The sequence below is a fragment of the Trachemys scripta genome, chromosome 9, assembly GCF_013100865.1.
Source record: "Trachemys scripta elegans isolate TJP31775 chromosome 9, CAS_Tse_1.0, whole genome shotgun sequence".
Classification (NCBI taxonomy): Eukaryota; Metazoa; Chordata; order Testudines; family Emydidae; genus Trachemys; species Trachemys scripta.
Window position 1 is genome coordinate 72,103,123 of NC_048306.1, and position 20,651 is coordinate 72,123,773.

The window sequence follows — 20,651 nt, forward strand, 5'->3', positions numbered from 1 at the left end:
AGCCTGGAGGTTACCAGTATTCCAGCAAAAATAGGAATGTCAAAACTTGATACGTCTAATGTTTAAAAAAAGAGACAGGGTTAAAATCCCTTTAGGACTTATTTGTACATAATAAAGAATCTAAAAAGGACATAGACATGTCTCTCTTTACAGGTCACCTTTGAATAGAAAACAGCAGACTTCAGTAATGAATATTCAATACAATTCTGTAACCAACGTACACAGCATATGTAAAGCCTTTAAACATGGAAAAACACTACATAAATGCCAAGTATTAATAATGTCCTTTGTTTGAGGACCATAGAAGATGACAACAAGACTATGCAAATTAACATTTCACAGAACAAGCACCAGTAATAATGCAGGCATAGGCAAAGACAGTTGAGCACAAAGTGGCAGATTTATTCCCTACATATAGTAATCCTTTCATATGGATGAAACAGATCAGCATAGATAGATCTAAGTACACAGACACAGATAATAACAACTAGTTCTTCTCTAATGCTTTTCATCCATAGCTTTAAAAAAGCTTTAGAAAGGAGTTTGATATCATTATCCTCATTATACAGATGGGGAAACTGAGGCACAGAGCAGATAAGTGGCTTGCCCATTGTCACACACCAAACCAGTCGCAGAAGCTGGGAATAGAACCCAGATTTTCTGAGTCCCAGTCCACTGCTCTATCCACAGGCAACACTGTGCTAACTTGTGTGAAAACAACAAACTGCCTTGTCTTCACTAGGATTTTACCTCAAGTCAGCTAACCTGAATTGAGAACACTTTTTTTTGTTGTAGTGAAGACAAGTCTCAAATATTCTAAACCTACCAGATCCTCTTTTCAAGTTTTGTGCAGACACAACATATACTGTTTTTCACACATAGATCATGGACTGTAAATTCTTCGGGGCAGGGACTATCTACTATTCTGTGTTTGGTGCTGAGTGCTGTACAATGGGGGCCTACTTTCAGTTGGTCACTAGAAATTGCCATGATAAACATGATTATTAATAATAATCATTAGCAAATTATGACCCCTGGTATCTGAACTATTTTCTCTGCCTACACTAGGTGGGAAAGTCCTTGGCCAGAGAATATCTCCTTTGTTTATTTTACTAAGCACTCATAAATAATACCTAGGTGCTAATACAAAATAGTCAGTATGGCTTTGTGTTTTCTCCTAAGCTGCCCTGCACACTTGGGAGGAGCGCTCCATAAACATCTGCAAAGCTACCTCATTATCCTTCTTCAAATCCCTTCTTAAAACTCTTCTTTGCCATGATGCCTTCAATAAACTTGACAAAGCTTAGGCTGCTGGGTGAGCAGATACCACTGCCTATCATGCTGATCATTATTGTCTCATTGTTTTCTTGTACTCCCTTCTTCTGCAACCATATGTTGTGTCTTGTCTTATAATTCGTTAGTAAGCTCTTTGGGGAAGGAGCCATATTTTTGTTTTGCTTGTATAGCTCCTAGCACACTGGGGTCTGGGTCCATGACAAGGGCTCCTAGGTAGTATGGCAATACAAATAATAAAGCAATAAGATTACTCCTGTATGCCTAACTCACATCACATATTTCCATTGTTTGCATTGTGTGTGTACAGCACTATGCACTACCAGTACCCAAGTAATTTTTTAAAAAGGTTATTCTTGCTTTAGGAACTTAAGGCAAGAGCTTCAGAGATAATCCAAGAAGTAAACTATCAAATATTTTGTTTGCAGGTACTATTTTCCATTAAAAAAAACGGTCCAGCAATCAAGCCTCTGTCTATAATCATACTGTATATAAAAACAATGCACAAGATAGGTACTGTTAATCACTGGTACAACTTCAAAATAAGGAGCTGTCGTGAATAAGTGCATTAAAATGCTATTGTTCTCCTGACAGAGAGGTATCATAGACAAATTATTTTTTCAGTCAATATCTGTCACCATTATTATTGTGCATAATGGAGGACTACCAATGCTATAATTTCTTATTTAGAAAAATACAAGCAGTATTAAATGAACTGAGACCTATGCCTTTACATGACATTGGAGGGAAAAAGATGTGCTTCTTTTTATCTACATACATTACCAGAAATTTCATTTACATGATATTTAGGTTTACGTTTTACTCCTATAACTTCATTAATAATTATAAAGTTGCTGTGTTATAGAACAAAAATTTAGCCAATTTTTATGAGTCAATCATTCCACAACACTTATTTTAGATACTTAGTCTGTACATTACATCCTAACATTCAGCATTGACTGCTATAATGTTACAGTCTTTTATTAAAAAAGACACAAAGCTACAGATTTTTCAGTTATTTTTTCTGTTTATATTCTGTCAGGTTTGAAACTTAGTTGAAAAGCAGTCAGAAACAATGTCAATTTGGGAATATATATAGAATCTGATGTTGCTTGTTTGAAGCAAACCATGTCTGAAAGTAAGCATACATCACCCAATTGGGGTAACAGAGAATACATTTCAACAGGAAAGCAAGCCCCTGAATTTAACAGGAATGAAACATATTAGAAAAATGCTGATAAATTAGATTTAGATTTAACAGCATTTAAAACCTAGGAATGAATATTCAACTTGGGAAATGTCTGGTCATCATGTTTTAAACTGAATTAATAATTAAATCATTTTAAAGAGTAAAAATTGTAGCCTACAGAGAGCTTTTAATGGGCAGAGCTAAAACTGGCCTAAAAGTTGTGAAATATTTGATGTTTAGTAAGATATTTTGCAATAAGGGTATGTGATGTTTCTTCATGCTTTGGTTTCTATGAAGTTAAAACATTTTAAAGGAGGTACAGAAATCATGCTACAACATTGCAAAGTATTACATAGTTGGATATCATGAGATGTGTATTGCTTTATTTGGTACCTGTATTATTAGAAAAAAATTAAAACACAAACAAAAAGCTATAGACTCAAGGAACAAAAACATACCTTCCAGTATTTGAAAGTTAGAAACACACACGTACATAGAAGAAAAAACAAAACCAAAAATTCTTTTAACTTCATTGACATACACAGGTCTAGACAATATGCTGGAGGACTGAATAGAAAATAGTAAATATTTTGCTTTTAAAAAGAGGGTTTGTCTGTCCCAGCCAGGGAGAATTGTCCTGTAAGATCAAACATCATCATCAGTTCATACAGCCATCCCTTATATTACAGTAGCATCTAAAAATTGCTAAATGTAGTACAGTCATATACAAAAAGAATACATAGTCCCTTTCCCTGAAGAGCTTACAGCTGCAACCCCAATCCCTCAAATTGATTTATATGGGCAGACGCCTATGCCTGAACAGAGTCCCAATAACTTCAGGCTCAACACAGTATCCTACCCATGTAGAAAAGCTTGAAGAACTGAAGCCTTTGGTGCCAATTCTCCAACTAGATCTTTGGGAACAGACCCGTACACCCATATGGTCCTGATCCTGCAACTGGATCTCACTAACAAGTTTAATGTGCAGCATAAGGATAAGCATTATTTCAATAACATAAGGTTATTATGAAAATACTGTGAAGCATTACGGATTAAATGTCTGGTGCAAAGGCCCAATATTTCAATGGAGCTGCATGCAGTACTCCTCCCACATGAAACCAGTTGCAGGATCAGGGTCTAAGTTTTCTCTATCTTACTAGCAATAAATCTTAAAATTATGTAAGGTAATGGAATAAAACAACACAGCAAGAGAAAAAACTACATTGTTTAATCATCAAGGACACAAACAAGTCTTTGATCCATTCAAACTACTACAGTATTTCAAAATTTGATGCTATATTATATATTTTAAAATAAGTATCAAACACAGCACTTCCATAAATATTTAAATAAGTCAGTTAAAAACCACCACTCTCTCTTACCCACCCTATTAACTGATAGCTATCAGCTAACTGACTCCCTCTTCATAGACAAAATACTTTAATTGCTGTAGATCTTACTCACATGAGGCCCCTTAGGTCAATCACTATACTTTACTTAAGAAGCAAACAGAACAATTAACCCCTAAAATAGCTCAACCTTTTACATGTGAATTTCATTTTAAGCTTTTCTACTGAACTTCAGATAACATCTATATTTTTAGCTGGCTTTAACACATGTAGATAGTTTCTCAAGTATTCAGTCATTGGGGGCACAAAAAGAATTTGAATCAAAGTATTTCTACCAAGTCAGTTTCCTATACTTGATTTAACTGAAGTAAAAACCCACTTTTGCAGATATTAACTCATTCCCAGATCATATACACCTCAGATATTTAAAAAAAAGCCAACAGTAAGAAAATCAAAGTTTCCATGATATTACAATGCAATTAAAAATGCAAAGCATCAAATAAAATAATTTAATTCCCACAAGTTTTCTTTAAATACGAGCTGGTTACGCCAGATTTATTACCTCCTCACCCTCATCAGCTACTGTGAACTTTGAATGAAACAACCTCAATTGTAACAGGAGAGACATCTGTTTCTTTTTTTCTGAATCAAATCCTCATCAGGAGTTTTCCAGCTCAAAGTCTGTTGTGCATTTTTTTTAAATCAAATCTTGTTGATTACTTCCATGGATTTAATTATTATTCTTTTCATAATTCTGATCACATTACAACTTTATTTGACAAAGCTAAAGTATTAGAAAGATTCCCCTCTAAATTAAAACAGTTATGTAGTCTTGTTCTTGGTAACATATGTATTGGAAAAGAGTACTACTGCTCATACTTCAGGCTACTTAAGTATATACACTTATTCTGGGTATCTCAAGTGTACTCACTCCATTTCTTGAGAGCATGCAATAATAAAGTCTTTGCTTACATTGTTTAGATCTAGGCAAGATCGCATTTATTATATTTTCTTCTGAATCAAAAAAAAAAAAAAAACAACCAAAAACAACCTAGCATAATGGCAGTTACTACCCCAACAAGCAGACACCAAATGGTGCCACCCACACTCTCACACTGTGCCTCATAATAAACCATAAAGCAGTGGAATGCACTGGCCTCTTTATGAGCAAACAATACCCTGGCTTCATTAGAATACAGCTGACATTTTCAAAGCACAAATACTTCAAGAGAACTGTACTAGATAAAAATTATTATAGTGAAATACCATGTAATAAAATACATACATATTAACCTACTTTTAAGATATATTTCTAAGGATCTAAAAAGAATAAGATTTTCTCCTTTTGTACATTTTTTGAAAGAAATAACTGACAAAGTATAGATCATAAAGGGCAAAGTTCATTATACCAATTTAAAATAGGTATAACCAGTTTGGACAGTTTTAATGGCATGAAGCCACATTCAATATTCCACATTCAATGCTTTAATTAGCCAGCACCACTTCGGACAACTGAGTTAAGGAAAGAGGAGGTAAAATAATTCCCAAATTTTAATCTATTTGTTTAGACATGTAAATGACAAACTAGGCTAATTCTTTACCCCTCCCCCCAACACACTGTAATTTTCCTGCTTGCAACTTCCAGGAATGTCTTAAATTTAATATGCTAGGAATTCTTTATTAATTTAAAACAGCAGCTGTTTCAAAATACCAAATACTTTCTGCAAAATACTTATACAGCAGACAGAAACTCACTCTCTTACCTGGACTAAGGAAGCATGCCTCTCACAGCAGTACCAACAACACTCTACAGTCTTTGTTACCATTCAGAGGAAACTTGAGACTGTGCCAGACATGAGCAATCAAACTCAGAACAAGCCCAATTCAAATACTTTGCTAGAATTCCAAAAAGATGCTCAAGATAGATGTCCTACCGTAACTCTAATTGATAAAGATGAAACACTTTTAACTGCAATAAAACATTTTACAAAGAACTGACATACCATAATCTGCAGAATGAGCAGCACACTATCATACTCTCCAGCTTTTTAAAGCTAACACTTCTTACTTTTAAAGATTTTAAAATAGTTTTTACTCATGCGGACATGTTTTATAATTTACCATTCATTTTGATTCAATTTAAACAGTCACAGCATTACAATCTCCAGTATAAAAATCTAAATAGTGAAACCTGTATATGCAAATTATAAAAGTTGGAATGTTCTTTTTGTTCTAGGCTGCATCAAAAACTTGCTACAGCCTCAGAGCAGGAAGCCTTAACATTTCTTGAAAGCAGAGCAAAAGTACCACAAGAGACTGAAATAAATCATTTTTTGTTGTTTAAGGACCAGATTCTGCAAACACTTGCTTCTTTTCTCCCCTCTGTCTCATCCCAGAGCATCTTTGCAGACAGGGGGAGCAGTACAGTGTCACCATTCATTCTTGTCCATGGCTTGTTCCTTCATTAAAACCAGCCTGGTCATGTCCCTGCATATGAAGTCCCACAGTCTAGTTCAGGGTTGGGCAACCTGTGACTCCGGAGCCACATGCGGCTCTTCAGAAGATAATATGCGGCTCCTGCTAGGAGCCGACTCTGGGGGAAAATGGTGGGTGCTCAGCACCCACCGGCAGCCCTGTCAGCCCTCCCTTAGTGCCTCCTGCCCGCTGGAGGCCCCCCCAATCAGCACCTCCTCTTCTCTCCCCCGTGCCTCCCGCCCACCGCGATCAGCTGTTTCGCAGCATTGAGGAGGCTCTGGAGGGGAAGGGTGGGGGGAAGAGGATGTGGTATGCAGCCTCCCCCATTCCTCCCCCAGCGCCGCCTCCTCCCTCCCTATGCCTCCTGCCCGCCGCAATCAGCTGTTTTGTGACTTGCAAGAGGCTCAGGGGAGGAGGGGGAACATGGCTCACTTGGGGGAAGGAAGAGGTGGGGACTTGGGGATAGGGGTGAAGTGGGGGACAAGGCCTGGGACAGAGCCAGGGGTTCAGCACCCCCTGGCCGGCACCAGTTTCTCCTTGAATAAAGCACATAGTGACTAGCTGGTGTGGAAATTTTTAATCAAATTTTTTCTTACACCATCTAACAATGGAAGGCAAGTGAAAACAGAAAAGAAAATACACAGATGAAAATCTATGCTTCTAACAGGAGTGGGAGAATAAGTACTTTTTCGTTGAACGTAATGGTAAGGCCATGTGTCTTCTTTGCTAGACGTGTATCTCTCAGTTCAAATCTTCAACGTGCAGCATCATTTCGCTTTGAGCCATGCACATATGGATCAAGAATTCCCACAAGGTTCTCAACTCCACACTTTAAAACTGAAAACTTTGAAAAAACAGAGGTAAAAGCTCAGTTCTCCACCAGATTTGCCAACCAATCGCAGACTGTAACGTTAGCCTCCTATTATGTGGCCTGGCACATAGCCCATGCAAAAAAGCCCTACTCTGAAGGCAAGGTTATAAAAATGTGCATCACTGATGTGATTTCAATCCTGTCATCAGAGAACGAGACTCTACAGTAGAAAATTTCTGGTCTGCAGCTTTCACTCCACACAACAGAATGCAGAATCTCCGACCTGAACAGTGATATCGAATCGCAACTGCACTTGCAACTTCAGCCGTGTGAGTATTTGAGCATCACTTTGGATGAGTCGTGCCATGCTCAGGATAAACCTCAATTATTGGTATGTGTCTGCACTGTGTCTGATGAAAGGAAGAACTCCTCAATATCTTGTCACTAAAGGACAGAACCCGTGGACAAGATCTAAAGGAGGTGGCTGATTTTGGTAGTTGCGAAAAGCCACTTGCCTTTACAGAAAATCACTGCCATTGCAATGGACAGGGCTCCATACCTGTGGGGATCTGCAAATGGATTAGTAGGGCTTGTAAGTCTGACGAGAGCTTTTCCGAATTTTGGACACTTCACTGTATTATTCATCAGGAGCAACTGGTATCTAAAAATCTCAAATTTGATCATGTCATGAAACCTGTCTTGCACATTGTGAATTCCTTTCTCTCAAATGCACTCAAATCACAGACAATTTCAAAATCTAATTGAAGAACTGGATGAAGACGACTCCCCTGCTGATTTGCCATTTCACTGCACAATTCGATGGCTTTCGAAAGGTAAAGTTATTTCCCATTTTTTCGAGCTCCTGGAACCAGTACAATTTTTTATCGTGGAGAAGCACAGAATACAACCCGAGCTTACAAATCCTGGGTGGGTTCTAGACTTGGCATTTCTTGCAGACATGCTGCTGCATTTGAATAAACTAGATGTGGACTTACAAGGAAAATTCCGGTTGCTGTCTGATCTAGTGCAAGGCGTATTTGCGTTCATGAACGAACTTCAGTTGTTTCACAGACAAATGCTTGAGGGAAAGTGTGTCAGTTCTCCCTCAATGTCACAACTTCAAGCCAGATCAAAAGAGAATGCAGCAGAATGCGTAAAACAGAGCACAACTAGATATGAGTGTGAATAAAGACCTTAAGGAAAGTTTAAAGGAAAGATTCCAAGATTTGCAGCAGAAAAGGCCTCAAATCAGATTTATTATTTATTTATTTAGTGCTGAAGCCGATTGTCCGAAGTCTCCTTTAGTCACTGACGAAGCAACATCCCAGATGGAAATAATAGAACTTTTGGAAGAACACAGATTGAAATCTGTTCAGAAGACAGGAGGGGACCCTTACTTTCTGGAAATCTGTACCAAAGGATAAATACCCCAACATCAGAGGTGCAGCCCTAAAATTAATTTTGATGCTTGCCTCGACCTATCTTTGTGAGTCTGTTTTCTCAACACTCAAACATGTGAAATCCAAGCACCGATCCGTTTTGACAGACAGCCACTTAAGAGAACTGCTGCGTGTGAGCACAACTGAACACAAACCAAAGTTGTTTTTTTTAAAGCAAAGATTGCCAGAAGTCCCACTATGTAAAAGATTAAGTTATTATCATTAACTATATATTATAAATGTATAATAAATATATATTATCAACATATATAATGATTATGTGTGTGCATATACACACACCCACACATATATATATAATCATTACATATTACTGTGGCTCTTTGGCAATATACATTGGTAAATTCTGGCTCCTTCTAGGCTCAGGCTGGCCACCCCTGGTCTAGCTGGTGGTCAGCTCAGGATCAGACTGACTTTGGTTGTATTTGGATTATTTTCTTTGGCATCCTCTCATGTGTTTGTCTTCTGAAGCGTCCCCATCATCATAAACTTTTTGACTGTAGTCAGTACCATATCCTGAGTTCACATCCTACTCTCTAACTTCTGCAGACTCTTGCAACGTGTCAGTAATTTTACCCACATAGATAGTTCTATCAATTTATACTCAATAAAATTACTTGTATGTACATGTTTGCAAAATTTGGACTTAATTGCTCAGCTCTGAGCAAATTCTAAACTTTGAATTATATGCTCATCTTTCTTATTTATAGAGCTGAGCCTATCATCCTCTGGTCTTAACAGCTTGTTTGATGCTTTGACCAGCAGGTCCATTCCTAATGTCAATGAAGAATAGCCTAGAAATACTATTTTTATTTACAACTTGTTAGGACCCATTGACCACAGAGAGGATCAGAACTATATTGTACAAAGCCCTATACAAATATAGGTCCCAATCCTGTAATGAACACCATGTATGCTGACCCCAGAAGCTGAATGGGGCTCTACGTGGGTGCAAGGAACCAGAGGCAACTATGGTCCTTTCCTTGAAGACCTTACAATTGATGGTTTCAATCCTGCAATAAGAGGTGCACAGGCAGACCACTGCACCCATGCAGAGGCACTGACTTCAGTGGGAATCCATGATACACAGGGGTTCATTTAGAAGCATCTCATTGTAGGATCAGGGCCCAATGCCTCTAACTACCATTATATTCAAGACACAATTTTGCTGAGTTATCTTCATTTCTTCATTTGCTGTTACAACTCTATCTTCCATGCCATTAATTCCAGCTCTAGAATATATGCTTTATGTTGCCACAGGCAGGGACCCAGTTTGGCAGGCCATCTTCCACATGCCCAAATAAAAAGCAACGAAGAAAACCATAAAAACCTGTGGTTGTTTTAAGCTTAAAGTCCTACATATATTTCCTTTAAAATAATGTTTAAAAACTGCTGTTCCTTTAAATGTCTCTCCTGGATTATTGCATGGTCAGTTCCTTACATATCTACACATCTTGAAGATGTCTGTCCATTACGTGCAAGGATGAGAAAATGATGGAAAAACGTCACCATCTTTCAACTGACATGATTAAAGTTGATGGGCCTGACTAGTTGCCTGACAGAAGCATAGCAACTTCTAGAAACAAAGTAAATGAATGAAAATTATTCTCTCAGCAAAGTCTCTTCTTTCCCAGCTGGAAAGCAACTGTATAGGACAAATTATTTTAAGAAGCCACCCTCAAAGTTCAACAGTTGAATAGTCAAGTTCACAAGTTTGTTCAGCTTGACCTTCCCCCACACTTCAATTCTATGACTATCTCTGAATTTATAGTAAGATTGTAGAAAAGCTGCCAGAACTATAAGTGCCTCTGTGGTGCCGCTCTAGGTAACCTGGGGTGGGAGTCACAAAGGCATTTAGGCATCTAACACCCATTGATTTCCAGATGATTTTAATGGGAGTTAGGTGCCTAAATACATCTGTGAATCCTACCCTTGGTATCAAAGCTCCTGAATAATTCAGAAGGTGGTGGTGGGTCCGAGGAGTGAGCTGGGGCACATATTGTGGAAAGGCAGAATACCAGAAACATGTTAAAATGCAGGGATGAGTGGAAAGTAATTAGAAGCTAGATAAATACATAAAACAGGTAGGGACTGAACTTCAGAGGCTCTGAGGACCCACAACTCCATTTGCAGTCAATGGAAGCTAGGCTTGCTCTGAAAATCAAGTCTGTTACCTACAGAAGATGAAAAGAAATGTTTTTTATTAGAAACAGAAAGGGTCATGGGAGAGACCAACAATTGCAGAAAAAAATATTTACACAAAAATATCCTATCCTTAAGAGCCCACAAATCTCTAAAGATGCCTTTTTAATAATTTTCTATAGTCTATTTTATAGATTAATGAATTTGAAGATCAAAGAGACTATTGTGTCATCTCATCTGAGCTCCTGAATAACAGATGATGGATTTCACCCAGTGAGATTCCTACATCAAGCTCAAAAACTTGAGGTTGAATTTTTCTCTTCTTTTAAGTACTAATATTTAAAGAAGATATTCAGCACAACATGTTATTGCAACATTTATAACAAGAGAATAATTAAACTGACACTTTAAAAAGAACATTTACATTGAATTATGAAACTAATAATTGTTTAATTGTCTCTGTTGGGAACTAATAATTTCTTGTATTTCCATCTCATACATATATGGGAAAAATATATTAAGAACTAGGGCTTTTTAACATCTTTTATTTGTTTTACAACCAATTCTAGATTCAGAATAAGAAAGAATGCCATTCTGCCTCTTCTCTAGTGTCCCTGTCAGTTTCTGCAGAATTTAAACATAGATTATGTTTCCAACCCTACTGGTCACAAAGATAACCTTTTCAATGTGAATACTACAGTGTGTCTGAAACAATCCCTGTAAAATCCAGAAGCATAGGGAAAAGGGCCAGGTTCTCCCGCCATCTCCTAGTCTTGCCTGTCATTTTAGTCAACTGAAAACCCATCAGCTTGTAATATCATCTTGATTCTTTTTACTGAATTTTCCTCATTGACTGGTGCTTGGGTTAACTTCCTGCCTTGACCCATTTATTGCATTCCCACATACATCTCATCTTTTCATGTCCTTTGTTCCATCTTCTCACAATGATATCTTTCTTTTCCTCCAACTACCCTCTCTCTCTTCCCCCCTTTCTTTTCCTCTTCCCACCCCTTCATCAGCCCCCTTACCTCACAACCTTCCCCTAGCCAAAAAGATGAATAATTCAGAATATAAACATGTATTTTATTATTAAATAAAAAAAAATAATTGTAACAGGGTGGCAGAAATCTGCTGATCCACCATGACACAAGTGTTTGAACCCTGCAGAGAAACTGAGAGTTAATGAGCCATACCTGCCACAAACCTTAATACTAGATTGATAGGCAGTGACCTTAGGGAGAGAACAACTTCTAGAAATGCCCATGCAAAGGGGAAAAGCTTAGAATGAGGTTTATGTTTTACTTATAAATAAAGCCAAGCCCAAGGAAGAGGGTAAATTTAGACAATAATAAGGTTCTCTGTGCTCTGGTGAGAATGAGGAGACACTGTGGCCTGGATCCTCAAAGGTATTTAGGCTCCTAACTTTCAGTTATTTCAATGGAAACTAGGAGCCTAAATGCCTTTGAGGATTTGGGTCTCAGCCTATATATATTCAGTACAAGAAATGGGTTTTGCAGACATGCTCTGCACAGAGTGAAAATGAAAAACGTCCTGAAATGGCTAACTGAAAAATAACTGCAGCAACAAGAGCAAACACAGACCACAGCTTTACTGTAACAAACACAGACTGTGGGCTAACAAAAAGTTGTGGCTGTAACCTAACAGACTTTGTTGCAATAGATAAAGAAGCAGCAAACTGAGGTTTGCAGCCAGCAGGCATAAGCCACCATTTCACCCACTCGCTAACTGGGCTGCTTATAAATACCAATCCTCCTTTAGCAAAAAGCAAAAATGGCCTTGTATCTAATCGGAGGTAAACTTAGCCATTCTCAAGCAGTTTGTTATTACAACTCAGTGCAAGAAGGAATCTGCTTTACAGATTCTGGGTGAGGACACTGCCACAGACTACAAGGCCATAAAAAGTGCTGTCTTAGAGCAGTGTGGAGATCTTGGAGAACAACATAAGAATGGCCATACATGGTCAGACCAATGGTTCATCTAGCCCAGTATCTGGTCTACCAGCAGTGGCCAGTGTCAGATGCTTCAGAGAGAATGAAGCATTTATTAAGTGATCCATCCCCTGTTATCCAGTCCCAGCGTTTGGCAGTTAGAGATTTAGGGATACCAAAAGCATGGGGTTGCATGGCTAATAGCCACTGATGCACCTATCCTCCATGAATTTAGCTAATTCTTTTTTGAACCCAGGTATACTTTTGGCCTTCACAACATCCCCTGGTAATGAGTTCTACAGGTTGACTGTGCATTGTATGAAGACGTACTTCCTTATGTTTGTTTTAAACCTGTTGCCTATTAACTACATTGGGTGATCCCCGCTTTGTGCTATGTGAAGGAGTAAATAATACTTCCTTATTCACTTTCTACATCCCACTCATGATTTTACAGACCTCTATCATTTCTTAGTCGTTTCTTTTCTAAACTAAACAGTCTGTCTTTGTAATCTCTCTTCATATGAAAGTTGTTCCATACCCCTAATCATTTTTGCTGCCCTTCTCTGTACCTTTACTCATTCTAATGAGTCTTGAGATGGAGCAACCGGAACTGCACACAGTATTCAAGGTGTGGGCATACCATGGATTTATATAACAGCATTATGATATTTTCTGTCTTATTTATCCCTATCCTAATGGTTCCCAACATTCTATTAGCTATTTCTGTTACCAGATGTTTTCAGAGAACTCTAGATTATGACTCCAAGATCTTTTTCTTAAGTGGTAACAGCAAATTTAGACCCCATCATTTTGTATTTATAGTAGGAGTTATTTTTTTCAATGTGTATTACTTTGCATTTATCAACATTGAATTTCATCTGCCATTTTGTTGCCCACTGTTTTGTGAAATCCCTTTGTAACTCTTCAGAGTCAGCTTTGAACAACTATCTTGAGTAATTTAGTACTGTCTGCAAACTTTGCCACTTCACAGTTTATCTCCTATTAAAGATTATTTATGAATATGTTGAAGAGCAAAGGTCCCAGTACAGAGTCTTCAGGGACGCTGCTATTTACCTCTTTCTATTCTGAAAATGACCATTTATTCAGACCATTTTAACCAGTTACTGATCCATGAAAGGAAATTCTCTCTTATCCCAGGACTGCTTAGTTTGCTTAAGAACCTTTGGTGTGGGACTTTGTCAAAGGCTTTCTGAAAGTCCAATACCAGCAGTTTACAGGAAGACTTCCCTTTGGAAAAGTGGCAATGCATGTCTGACCAGCATGGGCTATGCACTCGCTCAAGCTATAGACCTAAACAAAATAGAAATGGAAATGTATGGATAATCCTTATAGTCTGCCTGGAAGGTTGCAGATTTGACTGCACCAGCCCTAGTCATATACACTTGTGGAAGCGGCACAGTAGAGGGGGTACAAGGAAGCAGAACCAGTGGCAACCACCACAGTTGCAACTGAGAGTAAGAAACATCTGGGATAAAATACAAGTGACTTTGGAACTCAAGAGAAGGGAAAACAAAAAAGGATGAGGACATTCTCCTAAAACAGAGGGCAAGTCACTAGCCCTCCCTTCCTGTTGTTCCTTTTTTTGTGTAGGAAATCAGGGTGCACACACAGAGAAAGAGGATGGGTTCATGCACTAATAATAGTATTTCAGTTTTCCTATAACTCTGCCCCTGTAACTTTTCCAAAATCAGAGATGTTTTGAAACGATAGTGGAAGAGAAAAAAAAAAATCCCAAACATTAATTGGGGGGCGGAGGGAGGGGAGACAAACCTTCAAATTTTGTTGTTTTCAAAAATCAAAATGAAAACTCAAATTCATTTCAAAATCTTCCTAGGGAGAAATTTTTTTTTAAACTAGCTATTTTATATGGTAATATAGTATATTTGCTATAATTTACAGGTGACCTGGGATAGATGATCTGAGAGAGGAGACTAGTGGAGTACCAGGCACAAAAGTGTCACATTGAATCTGACTAATTTCAGCTTAAAATTCCAGATTCCTGATGGAGGAATGATAATGATACTGTATAGCCCCTGCTTGAGAAGTCATATCATGATGCTGTCAATCTTGACAATTACTTTAACCTGAACATTCCAATACTGGAAAAGATCATCATGCCAAACTATCAGTTTAAGCCTTCAAATTTTCTAGATTCTAATCAAGTAGGTTTTAAACCCAAGTTTGGGACAACGGTATTGGTTGTGTGTTTATATTCTCCCAGCAAGATATCTGTGCCAGCCATTTGCTCAATTTATTAAATCTGACTTATGACACTGCTGACTACCTGCTAGCAGAGGAGCATAAAGAAGCTTGAGTGTCTCCATTCATTTTTATCTGAGAAGTTACAGAGGGTATGGTCTTCACTACCCGCCGTATCAGCGGGTAGCAATCGATTTATCTGGGATAGATATATCCCGTCTCGTTAAGACGCGATATATCGATCCCCGAACGTGCTCACCGTCGACTCCGGAACTCCACCTGAGCGAGCGGCGGTAGCGCAGTTGATGGGGGAGCCGCGGCCATCGATCCCCTGCCGTCTGGACCCAGATAATTCGCTATTCATGTAGCTGAAGTTGAGTATCTTGGATCGATCCCCCCGCCAGTGTAGACCAGCCCAAAGGGTGGTTATGAGCAATTGTTCTTCAGGCCAGAGAGTTCTCACATGGGATACTACAGGAATTGTCATTACTCCGGTTCCATGTGTATGAGGCCATTGAGAACTAGAGGCAAAGGTTACAGTGTATTTATCAGGTTGTTTGACACCCATCTCTGCCTCCATCAGACCTTGCTATCATCACCCATGCCTTTGTCATGTCAAGACTGAACGACTGTGGGAAGCTACATGTTGGAGACACAAATAGTGAAGCCAGCATAAAATAGAACTGCCTACTTGGTAAATACTGTAGGACAGAGGAAACATATAAGAGCATACAGGGGCACTGCCTACTGCTAAGTTTCAAGTTATTGGGTTTTAATATGCAAGTCCTAAATGGTTCAGGGTCCTTATTACCTCTCTCCTCATGCAATACTGCCACAGCTGTTTGCACAGACACTTGAGTTGGAGCACCTCAAGTTAAACAGAAGAGGGCTGGAGTTTCTCCATTTCACTCACAATCTCCGTGGTCGTCCAGAACCAGGGATTATTAACCCTCTGGGCACACAGCAAAGTTGTTTTTGTTTTAAAAACAGGTTTATGGCAAAACTGTGGATTTATAAATAAACATATGATGATCTGTGGCTTTGCTGATCAAGTTTATGGTGGGGGTGGAAGGTTGCAGATTTCATGCCCAGGAACTCTCCAGGCTGCCCGACTTCACTAGTTGGCAGCTCTGGCACTATTTTATGTACATACTTGGTGTGAAAGCTTCTCCACTTCAAGGATAATCCATATTTTACAATATCACAATTTCATAGGAGGAGGTGGTTACATGTTTCCAATAATTTGCAATACAAATCTAGCTGCTAAACAATAAAAAAAAGTGTCATTCTGTTTAAAATGTAAATCCTTTACTTAGCATTAAGTAAGCAAGTCAGGGGATCTCTAGAAAGCTGGCATTTTGTCATAAGATTAATCTCTAATTATTTCCTCCCCAAATCATTTAATTTCTGGATACAATGACTGCATCTGCAAATAAGTTCCCCTTTCCCTACACCCCTTCAACAATACCTTCCTAGTAGCAAAAATATGATGGATCTTAACTGGAGCCAAATGCCATCTATACAGTAAATTTATACAAATTTTCATTATCAGCTACACAAATTGATGATGTACATCTCCTTTCCCCAGATAAAGATCCATTCATTCAGATCAATTTATTTGTTCAAATCCTTCTCCAGTCTTTTCAGCTAAGTTGTTTTCTTAACATCTTTTTCACTCAAAATGGTATATGCCTTAGAAATTAAACCTGGTGTTCCAGCTTGCTCCTGGGTCAAATCCTCAAATGTGGTTAAAGATTTAAATAGAGCTCCCTTATATACCCAGATTTCAAAATAAAATTTTGACTGAATATTGAAAATATAGGATTTTTATATTATTTACATTATTACATACCTCTTGGTATGATTTCAAATCAGGAGTTAGGAACAGCTGTCCAAATTGAGTAATCTCAGCTACTACACACAACAAGTAGTCACTCTGATATTTCCTAGAGATAAATTCCTGATTATTAAAAAATGCAGTCAAGGGAGAGGAATTTAGAAAACTTGTCCAAGGCTACTAAGGCAGTCTGGATGAATGGGAGATTATTTTTGGTGACCTAAACTTCTTTTTAGCCTAACAATGACTATGAATAGCTATATCTGAACTCCAGTCTTGTTAGAGTTTACCCAGTGTTTGGATGTTTTACTGTTAAATCCAGCTGATCACATCTTTTAATTGTGATGCATAATAATAAGTAGCAGCTAAATTAGGGAAAGCTAATCCACCTCAGTTTGTAGATTTATACAAGAACTTTAGAACCCACCCTTTGTCCTTTATGTTTCTATATGAATTTTAATAGCGCATCCTGCCATGTTTTTAATGTCATGTCAGCACTAACAGCGATACGCTGAAACAAATATAACTTTGGGAGCACATTAGTCTTTACCATAGCTATCCTACCTGGCCAAGAAATTTCATAGTTGTTCTATTACTCAAAGTCTAATTGTTTTATTCTACATTGGAGGGAATTTGCCTTTAAAAGATTTTTATATTTTTTCCACAATATTTATTCCTAAATGTTTTAAAGATTCCTTTACCCATTTAAAGTTACATGGCTGACAATAGTTTGTTGTGACCCTTTTGGGAATATTAACACCTAAAACATAAGCTTTATTATAGTTTATTTTGAAGCCTGACACCTGCCCAAATTAAAGTCAATTTTTGTATAATATTTAACCAGGCTTCTGGATCCTGCAAATATAACAAGAAAACATCAGCATACAAAGCTATTTTTTATTCTAAACCAGAAATTCTTTTGATGCCCTTTACCAAGGGTCTACTTCTCATTTATGGTAAACGGCTCACTTGCCATAGCAAACAACAGAGGGGAAAATAGGCAGCCCTGTCTTGTACCCTTAGACAAACGAAAAGGAGGGGATTGACGACCATTAACCAAAACAGGAACTTGAGGATGAGTATACAGGGCCAAATTAGTGGCTATATTTGACCTTAATCTCTCTTTGCCTTGGCTCAACACCTGTAAAATAAGAATAAACACCCCCTCATCTCACTGGGTTTTGTTAAGATATAATTAATATTTGTTAAGCACCCAAGGTACTGTAATGATGAGAACCATAAAAAAAAAAGCTCATGAGGAAATTCAGATCAAGTTTTGAATCATGTTTAGTAAATAAGGCATGGTGCCAAACATTGAACAAAGAGAAAACACAACATTGAAGTGCTGTTTATTAAGTAAGCACCATTCACACTGTGCACTGAATGAGGCAGGAGTCGTGCAGAAAAAAATTAGTATGTGTTTATGTAACTAAAGACTATTATAAAGCTGGGCTAAATTAAGGTTGAACAGACAACTTTAATTTGGACATTTCCTAACCTTTGAGTTCTTGACTTTGAAATTAATGTTCTTTTGTGTGTAATATACATATTGTACAAGTAGACAACAAATGATTTTTTTTTTTTTATTAAAGGAAAGCAAATGAGTTTTCTCCAACCATTATTGATACATGACACAGCAGAGGATTATTTCCAGCATCCCAAGTCCCCTCTCTCTGAAGGCACAACACTTCTATTTTCTCAAATACAGTTCCTTTAAAGAGTGAAGGAAAAGCATGTGTAGGTTTTCAGTACAATGCCAGGAATATGACTAAGGCAAAACTTACATACTCATGAACAGGAAGTAGAATCCAAGTGTTAAACTGACATAGTTGTCTAACAGTAAAAATGAAGTTATACAAACCATTGAGAGAAAGAAGAAAGAAATAGTTTGGAAGTCAAAGCTTCTCTACTATTTAACAAATGAGCAGGCAGTTTTTAATATATGTTGTACTAAAGCTGACAAAACCCCATTCAGAGAGTAATTCTCAATGGCAGTTTGGAGCATCTTTGTATTCTCTAGAATTTGTCATTAGAATCCTGCCTCGACAAGAAAGGAGAAGGTAAAGAACACTTTCATCTTAAAGAATAGATGCTTTCAATATGGATATTCAAGTGGGTTAAACATTTACTGAATATTCCAAAGGTGGAAAAAGGATTTAGACATTGTGAGTGAACTGTGATACCTAATTAGAAGAGGGGAAAAAACAGTGATTTTTAATTATGCCACAGGTAAAACAAAGGAGTAATTATACTTATGTGAATTACACTTGTTTATTAATACATAATATAGTGAAAAAGGTGAAGGGGTAGAAGGGATAGTTCCATCATTCTGGAAGCAGAATCCTAATGCAAAATACATTCACGATTAACATGACTTAAACCTTAGTAAGAATAAGGTATAACATTTGTCCTTTATTCAGCTATCCATTAGAAAAGTAAATAAAATAGAAACAAAAAGAAACAGTTGGCATTGTATCTGTTTAGTTTTATCCTTAAATTTATGTTAAGGCTATGGTCTTCTTTTCTATGCCCTTTGAAAAGCAACAGGCTGAGATTATTATTGAATCTTGATAATCTAAAGTGATTCTAATACTTCTGGGATACCTAGGTGGATCCCCCTCATGTTACTCCGTAAGCGTGAATGGGGCAGTTGTCTGTGATGTAGTGCATAGTTTGTACCTCACCACAGTCACAATTTGGCAATTCTCTTGAACTCACAGGTTCAAGATAAACATGACACAAAGTCACTTCCCCCCCAAGTTAGTACATTCATGTTCATTCAACTAATATTAATACTCTGCAATTTAATAGCACCTTTTAGGAGGATCAAAGTGTTTTACAAAGTCACTGAGCCAACTCCACTCTGAGAGATCACTTCAACTATTGTATTGCAGCCACCTTTTGAGTGGAACATCCTAGCTGTTCCAAACAATACACAGCAACAGCAGTTTAGGGTCAAAAGTAAAGAATACTGTATCCAACTGGGAATGCATGAGAAAATAAGGTAATGGAATTACAGGAATTGGAAGCTGGAAAGGACACTTAATAAAATGCCATGGGATATTTAATCAACACAGGCAGTCATCAGAACTTGTTTTGAGTCTCCTCTGAACGAAAGCACCTTCATTAGCACAGTGCCCCTTAACGCCACATCTGTAACCAGAGGGAAGAGTGTCAATTACTGAATCAGGCCAGGTCTATACTTAAAACTTTTGCCAGTAACGTAGATTAGGGGTGAGACTTTATTATTTTAAAACATAACATTTCTATACTGGCAAAAACACTAGACATCCTGGCAAAATAATGCTTTTGCTGGTATAGTTTATACAGGGTCCCCAACCTGTTATGTTCACAGCATACATACAGAGAAGTCAGATAAACAAATGCATTGCAACCTTCCAGCAAGAGAAACACTATCTCTAGAATTCAGAATGATAACACAAGAAAACCAAAAACAGAAACAAAGCAGGCTGCTCCCTAAAACTCACCCCACGTTAGGGCTTGGCTACACTTGCAAGTTACAGCGCATTAAAGGAGCCCTGGGTGCACTAGCTCACTACCCATCCACAATGGCAAAGCACATAAAGTGCTCTGACTCCACGACTAGAGCGCTCCTGGTACTCCACCTCGGCGAGTAAAATAACATTTGATGCGCCCCCGCTGGAGCGCCCCAGCATCAGTGTGAATGAGGTGTTGCATTACTGCGCTCTGATCAGCCTCCGGAAATGCCCCATAATCCCCTTAAGTGGCCACTCTTTTCATTGTTTTGTATATGCCCTTTGAAAGCTCCATTTGACAGCCGGCATGCTTATCTGTTCTGAGACAAAGCAACCATTACTGTGGAATGCTGTGAGAGAGAGGCGGGGGGGGGGGGGGGGGAGAGGGGGAGGTCTGCTGCTGTCTGAACTTACGAGACAGCATGCTGACAT

General features: G+C 38.1%; 1 protein-coding gene across 7 annotated transcripts in view; it reads right to left on the reverse strand.

The window, feature by feature from the left end:
* The window catches only part of TFDP2 (transcription factor Dp-2), a 179,029-nt gene that overhangs the window by 96,495 nt on the left and 61,883 nt on the right, over positions 1-20,651 (reverse strand). The window contains exon 1 of one of the 7 annotated variants that reach the window (XM_034781711.1): positions 5,595-5,662. The exons of the other annotated variants lie outside the window; for them this stretch is intronic. The gene's annotated coding sequence lies outside the window, so the exon portion shown is untranslated. Of the gene's footprint in view, positions 1-5,594; positions 5,663-20,651 lie in introns of those variants that run through there. 7 annotated transcript variants of the gene reach the window in all.